The sequence below is a fragment of the Scleropages formosus genome, chromosome 15 (assembly GCF_900964775.1).
Source record: "Scleropages formosus chromosome 15, fSclFor1.1, whole genome shotgun sequence".
Classification (NCBI taxonomy): domain Eukaryota; kingdom Metazoa; phylum Chordata; class Actinopteri; order Osteoglossiformes; family Osteoglossidae; genus Scleropages; species Scleropages formosus.
The window spans coordinates 8340184-8348713 of record NC_041820.1 but is presented as its reverse complement, the minus strand read 5'-3'; positions in this window follow the sequence as shown (position 1 = coordinate 8348713).

Here is an 8530-nt window from a genome sequence, read left to right as displayed (position 1 = left end):
AAAGTTCAGGAGTGGTATTTGTGAACAACCTCAGTTGCACGCTGTTTTCAGTCAAATGCAAATCTCTAACAATATGGTGCAGCTTCACGTTGGTCTTCTGACATGTTTCTGACAGTTCTTTATTTCCCCCCTTTTTTAGTTTCCTTTATTAGAAAGTTCAGGCGGTTTAAAAGTATGATTTATTTTCTTTTCCATCTGGCCTTTAAATATCTTGCCCCATTTGTGCATGTTTAGTTGGACCCTACTAGCACTTGATCATATAGGGCTGTGCCAATAGATATGAGAAAAGGGCCGAGTCTGCGTGTTTCAAATAGCTTCCCGGAGACGAGGATCTCGAGTGTCAAACTCTGCGCAGCTTCCACTTGACAGGTGGAGACAGACTCCCCTTTTCCCATATTTTCCTCTGTTTTTGGTCGCTTGTTACTGTGTAACAGTTGGCATGTCTGAGTGTTACTATTTCCATGCAATTAGTAGGATGCATGCTGGAGAAAAGAACTGGGCCCTCATCCGGATCTCTCCACCGATTGACTTGGTCACTGTGTTTGAGTCCTCCCTCTGCTCTGTCCGAGAGGAACCCAAGCTCCAACCGCCCCTGTGGTTCCACATGTTCTCCAGTACTGTCCGCCTGGAAACGTCCGCCTGCTCTAAACCCACGTCCCGCTGTAAATAACCCGGTACCAGGCTCCGCAACAATAGCTAGCAGTATGAAACAAAAGAAGAAAAGCTTACAAATTATCGTACGTCGGTCGGGTTCACCTTGACTTTAAACAAATGACACCCTCTAAAAACTAATGAGACAGAAGACCACAGCTAGAAGCAAACTGACTTATGATCACCTCCATTGCATTGGATTTATGTGAATATCTTCAGCTTAAGATGTTAACCAGTGCCTCCCCAGTACTGCTCTGAACAGTGATAATACTTAGATTTTTATACAGATACAACTTTGCCTGCTGTTTGTTATGATTTTTCAGTTATCTCTTAGATATTAGATTATTAGATGTACAAATGATTATTTGCTTATATATATATATGTATGTGTATATATGCATATATATATGTACGTAAACATTACATCAGTAGAATTTAGATGAAATATGAATATTACATGAATTTGTGTTATAAAATAAGAAGTATGCTAAGAAGCATAGGGTCTGAGGGGTACGAAGACTCCCAGCCCATCTATTGTATTTTACACATTGTTTGATGTCTGGCTGAACAGTGGATTGTCATGAATTTGTCAAGTAATCTAACCAATAACCGGTTGACAGCTGCAAGAAAGAACCTCTTTGTTTTTTTCTTCCCAGCCTGCACAGCCCTAGATGTGTCAGTTTGTTATGTGTCTTTCATAGAACAAGATATATATGGAGGACTGGTTGGAGTTTCATAAGGTGCTAAACATTTTATCTAAAAAAACAAAATATATTATTAGGAAGATAACAATTTATCTTGACGATGACTGTTTTTAAGTTCCTGTAGTAATGGAAAAAAAGCACTTTTATTTTACACTTATATAAAATAAATATATTAAAGGCATTTTAACTTTGTACTTGAAAGAGAGAAAATAAGAAACAAAAGACCTATTCATATATTTAACCTAGGCAATGCTTTAATTGGTGCATCTCTGTGGGAAGAACATATTATAAAATTAGAAGCTAAAAAAATGCCACATTTGGAAAGGACTTACTGTTACAAATGTACCTGCTTGGTTCCTTGATGGAAATGATTTTTACATTCCATGCAGCAAGTGTGTTGGATGTTTATTTCCGTTCCACTGGACTGTCATCTCCACTGTCGCGCTTATTGGTATTTATTGATATATACTGTACATTTCAGTCAAGCTTTTTTGCAGGTGCATCCTCTTGGCATCTCGAGTGATACCGTGGTTATTTCCATGTACCATTCCTCTGTGTCATTGCTGTTATTGGACTGTACTCCCCTTGGTCAGTGCGTACACCCCTATGTAGCAGTCAGCCCGGCGCGACCTTCCTCCTGTTCTCGTTTCAGTACCCGGAAGAAGAGAAAGGCTGTCTTATGTACTTGTGCTGGAGAACACTTGAATAAATGTACTGTTTTGTGCAAAGAAGAGCGTCTGCTCTTATTATTTACATTCAGTCATCCAGCTAATGATTTTTCCTCAAGTGATTTACACTGGTAGTCTACCAACACTTATTTACCCATTCATACATCTGGGTAGCTTTACTGGAGGAATACCTTGCTTAAGGGTACTACACTAGTAGGTGAGATTTGAACCGGTAACCCAGGGATCCAATTACTCTACCAGCTGCGCTTGTTGCTATTCTTTTGTTACCACATAAAATTAGCAGGCTCTATTTTAGCTCCTTCAGAGGCACATGACATGGACAGCTTCAAGAACCGCAAAAGTCTACCGTGCACAGTCGGCCAATGTACTTTTCTGAACATTTGCGCTCTTCATCTCCATCTTACAGGTACACAAGCTTGTTCAGTATCTGATCACATATGGTACATATACTATGCACACACAACCAGTACACTGTGTGATGCACTTTTGTCCCAACAATTTCCTATTTGACAGCTAAGATGCAATTATTTAGTCATTATAATTAATCTTTGTCCAAGATTAATTGTAATGTAACAAAATCAGCTTTACAATGGTTTAAATATTTACATACCAGAGTATTCTGATTGGAGCAATTCACATCCATTCAATTAGTCAGGATCAAGAGTAATATTTAATCAATATTAACTATATAATTATCATTAAAACAATTTATATATATATATATAAAATATATAACATATAATTTTATAACTATATATACATATATACATACACATACACATTGATATATGTATAAATTTTCTATGTATGTATGCAAAATGTGAATAAAATGTGTAAAATTCCAGACTACACACTGCCAAACTCCCATTTAATGATAATTAAATGTTTAAAACTTTGGGCCACTTTTTCTTGAGTGTTTGATTTTCTGCCATTATCATTCATGTCACCTTCAGCACGGAAAAGGCAGCGTGGTCAAAGGGGATTTTTTCTCGAGAAGAGAGGCCTTGCTAACTGCTGGAAGGACTCGCTGGTGAGACGTGCTCCTCTGCGGTGGTCTCCCCAGCCCGAGCGAGCCAGCTCGTTTAATTATCTGCTTTCTCCTCATTCGCGCAGGACAATAGAACAGATACTGCTGTCGGCGGACCGAAGAGGGAAGGGCGCACGGTCCGTTCGGCCATTCCTGCCAAACACCTTATCGCCGCGCTCACATATCTCTGCTGTCCAACAAGTTGGCCCCAGCAGAAACTGCTCAGCGCAATTTCCTCCCCAAACCCAAAGACATGCTGTGGATTCACAGTTTATACAGTATTTGTCTGAGATGTTAGATCTTTCCGCTGTTCTCTTGCTCCCCCCTAGTGGTAAATCTCACTTTCAATCACTTCCCCATATCATAACTGGTCACCATAGTGGTTTGGGCATTTCTTCACAACATATTTATAACCAGTACATGTGTATCTCAAATCTGAAACACCTCATAAAACATATTTGAAAATTTCTTATAAAAGGTATTAAGAATAAGTGTTTCCAGGGTGTCCATTTAATGTACTGCTAAGTTCAGTACTTTGTTCTGTTTTCCAAAGGTTGCTGGTTTGAATCCCGCTCCTGTTATAGTGCATCATCTATAAGTTGCTTCCTATACAAACTTAAAACTGGACAAAGCTGCCAGCTAAATAAAGTCAAAGTCAACTTTATTGTCACTTCCGCAATATGTTTAGAACACACATCGGAGTTAAATAGTGTTTCTCCTGGACCATGGTGTGACATAGGGGACAACATACAGTGGAAAACATGCTATTACTACTACATTCACAATAGTGAACTACTAAACTAATAACAAGCTGGAATAAATTGCAGTGGTGTGGTTGGTAAAATAGATAGAAATGTAAACAGATTTAAAAGTGGTAGTGCAAAAAAGTTACTTTTTTGTGCAATAATTGTTTGGAAAAGAGGGGTAGTGTGACCTAATGTGGGTCGATGTGGAATGTGCTAAAGAAATATAGCAGCTAAACTTGGGATGGACCCCAACTGAAGTGAGATTTCAGCAGAGATTTTCAGGGACCTGAGAGGACAATCTCTGCAGACCATATGTGGCTGGTGTTCCTCTGGATGGGGGGGGTTGGTTCCGGTAGTTTGAGTTCAGGATTCTGGTATGTAATGGGCTGTTATGGGTGTAAAAGATTAAGTAAATGTAAATGAAGAATAATACTGTCTATTTTATTGTATTAAACTTACAATCCAAGACTGTTAAATGCAGGCAGTTCCTCTAGTGCTCTGTGGATTGTAAATTAGTGTTCTGAAAAGTGGTTTAATTGGGACAGTAGGTTCAGTCAGGTGGTTTGATGCCCCACGAGAACAAAGACCTCCTTGTATTGGCTGCCGGGGCTGTACTTCAACAACCCTGCTCTAGTCCATGAATTGCCTCATAATATAAACACAAGACACAACAATGATGCAGTGTAAAAGGCATCAGAAACATTTATTCCATGTTTCACTGTATTTTGTGGTATTCTATAAAAAGGTGTAACAGTTCTAACACTGTTCACTTACTTATTTTGTGTTTTACTTTTGAATCAGATGACATAGAATATTAAGCTACACTTGTACCTCAATTTACACACCCAACTGGGACTGGAAGTCAGTTCATAACTCGGGATTGTTTGTAAGTCCACCCACTATGTGGAATTAAGTAAAGAATTAATAGGTGCTAAGATACATAAATGATAACAACTCACTACTTCGTTTTGAATTACTATTTTTTACAATATGGCACAGCTAAACATCTTGATTTCATTCATTTACATTCACACCAACTCTTATTGCATGGGGCCCGTATCTCAAAGAGCACCTAACATGTTGACTTGAAACTCCAGGCTGACTTGAAACTCTGCTCTTTGGGTCTGAACAGCTCCCTTTGCAGCTGGATCCTAGACTTCATGTCAAATGGACACCAGGTGGTCCGAACTGGCAGCAGCATCTTCACCCTGTTGACCTTCAACTCTGGAGCCCCGCAGGGCTGTGTTCTCACTTCTTATACACCTACGACTGCGTGGCCACACACAGCTCCAATGTCTTCATCAAATTTGCAGATGACATAACGGTAGTAGGTTTGATCACTTATAACAATGAGACGGCCTACAAAGAAGAGGTGTGCACTGTGACACACCGGTGCCAGGAAAGCAACGTCTTGCTCAACATTGAAAAGACCAAGAAGCTTGTAGTGGACTTTAGGAGACAGGACAGGGAGCACACCCCCATCACCATCGATGGGATACCAGTGGAGAAGGTCAACAGCTTCAAGTTCCTCGGTGTTCACATCACTGAGGCCCTCACATGGTCCACTCGCACTGAGGCAGTGGTGAAGAAGCTCACGAGCACCTCTTCATCCTCAGACGGCTGAGGAAATTTGGTATGAGCCCCAACATCCTCAAATCATTTCACAGCTGCACTGTGGAGACCATCCTGACTGACTGCATCACCGCCTGGTATGCGAACAGCACCATCCTCAACCGCAAAGCTCTGCAGAGAGTCATATGGACAGTCCAGCACATTGTCGGAGGTGAGCTTCCTTCTCTCCAGGATGTCTACACCAGGCGGTGTATGAGGAAAACACGGAGGATCATCAGAGACTCCAGCCACCTGAGCCATGGACTACTCTCGCTGCTACCATCAGGCAGACGGTATCGCAGCATCAAATCCTGCTTCAGCAGGCTGCGAGACAACTTCTTCTTGCAGGCCATCAGACTGTTGAACTCTAATAACGCCACCACACACACAACCCACTCTACCTTCCATGTACTGCACTTTATCAATCTACTACATATGTGTATGTGTATATTTTAACTGTTACAGAGCTGCGGAGAATGCCCCAAAGATTTTCACCACCTGTACACTTATGGTTATGGTGAAGTTACAATGCTTTTTGGATGGAGGTTGTTGATAATACCTCAACACTAACTGGTGGACACTCTCCCATAGACCTTGCTCTGCATTTCCGTAATGACAGCTCCAAATTCCCCATCAAGGAACGGACTCAAAAAAGCAGGCTGGCAGGGCTGACTGCAGCCAGGATGGCAAATGTTCGACATTGGACACTTCCTCATAATTTATCATTAAATCACTGGCTGCTTTCATTACTGGATATCCTCTTTCTGGAACTGTCCTTGTCAAGGTTGAACAATGGTGCTCCAAGGACTTTATAAATATGGAAGGATGGAATAGAGAGTGTGAAGGATCTTTTACTTAAGTGAGCGTCATTCTTGTTTATATCATTTTATTTTTAATGTCTGTTTATTCTTATCCTTCTTTTACATGCATATAGTCCTATGTACGTCTACATATGTTTTTTTTAATGTACAGAGCACAGACGTGTTGCTCTGATGTTGAATTTTGTTTTATCAGAATCAGAATCAGAATCAGAACGAGCTTTATTGCCAAGTATGTTCACACATACAAGGAATTTGTCTTGGTGACAGGAACTTCCACAGCACAGACAGAATGACAGTGGCAAGATAGATGAGAAGATAGAGTATGTGAATAAGGGATGAAAAATATATAAAAATATACAGTACCCAATATTATATACAAAAATAGTCACTAGTTACAAATGCAAGGGAGTGTGAGAAGAGATATGATGTGATAAAAAGTTATAAATATGAATAGCATTATGTATTGCACTGGTTTACTCTCTAGGGGGGGGATTTAGCTGTTCATGAGGTAGATGGCCTGAGGAAAGAAACTTTTCTTGTGCCTGGCTGTCCGGGTGCTCAGTGCACTGTAGCGCCGGCCAGATGGCAAAGGTTCGAAGAGGAAGTGGCCTGGATGTGAGGGGTCTACAATGATTTTGCTGACTCTGGACGAGTACAGTTTTTGGAGAGCTGGGGGGGATGTGCCGATGATTCTTCCAGCAGTCCGAACTATCTGCTGTAATCTTCTGATGTCTGATTTCGTAGCTGAGCCGAACCAGACAGTTATAGAGGTGCAGAGGACAGACTCGATGACTGCCGAGTAGAATTGCATCAGTAGCTCCTGTGGCAGGTTGAACTTCCTCAGCTGGCGAAGGAAGTACAACCTCTGCTGGGCCTTCTTCACAATGGAGTCTATGTGGGGCTCCCACTTCAGGTCCTGTGAGATGGTGGTGCCCAGGAACCTGAATGACTCCACTGTTGCCACAGTGCTGTTCATGATGGTGAGTGGGGATAATGCTGAGGTGTTTCTCCTAAAGTCTACGATCATCTCCACCGTTTTGAGCGTGTTCAGCTCCAGGTTGTTATGACTGCACCAGACAGCCAGCTCTTGGACCTCCTGTCTGTAAGCAGACTCGTCACCATCCCGGATGAGGCCGATGAGTGTGGCGTCGTCTGCAAACTTCAGGAGTTTGACAGAGGGGTCTTTAGCGGTGCAGTCGTTGGTGTACAGGAAGAAGAGCAGTGGGGAGAGCACACATCCCTGGGGGGCTCCAGTACTGATCGTGCGAGTATTGGATGAGAATTTTCCCAGCCTCACTATCTGCTGCCTGTCTGTCAGAAAGTTGGTGATCCACCGACAGATGGAGGTGGGCACAGAGAGTTGGGTTAATTTGGGCAGGAGGAGGTGTGGGATGATGGTGTTGAAGGCTGAGCTGAAGTCCACGAACAGGATTTTCGCATAAGTCCCTGGTTTGTCCAGATGTTGCAGGATGTAGTGCAGTCCCATGTTGACTGCATCATCCACAGACCTATTTGCTTGGTAAGCAAACTGCAGGGGGTCCAGCAAGGGTCCAGTGATGTCTTTCAGGTAGTCCAACACCAGTTTTTCAAGTGACTTCATGACCACAGTAGGTTGAGGTGCTGTTAGGTATGATTCTTGTTCATTGCACCCCCCCCCCCCACACACACACACACACACACACACACACACACACACACACACACACACAGACTGAAACCGCTTGTCCCAAGCAGGGTTGCGGTGAACCGGAGCCTAACCCGGCAACACAGGGCGCAAGGCTGGAGGGGGAAGGGACACACCCAGGATGGGACGCCAGTCCGTCACAAGGCACTCCGAGTGGGATTCGAGCCCCAGACCCATCAGAGAGCAGGATCCAGCCAAACCCGCTGCGCCACTGCCCCCCCCCCCCCCCCCCATTGAAAACCCCTCAAAGTAGAATTAAAACATCAATGACAAAAAGCTTAATTATACAGCTTAATCCTTTGATTTATTCACGAGTTACATTCTGTCGACAATAGAAGATAATGCTAAAATGAACTGATAATTTAACATAAGACTTTTATTATTTCTTTGGTTTTCATTGACAGCTCCTACAGCGCAGGCTGTCAGGCCTCCTCTTAACTGAAATGTCACCCGCGAGACAGGGATCTCCGTGGATGGGACCTTGGTTTGCCTTATTATCTGTTACTAAAATGAAGCAACGTTAGACTTAATTCCACTTTAAAATTACTGAAATTAAAAATATGCAGTGTGAATCATCTCCTATTCAGTGTGTTGTGT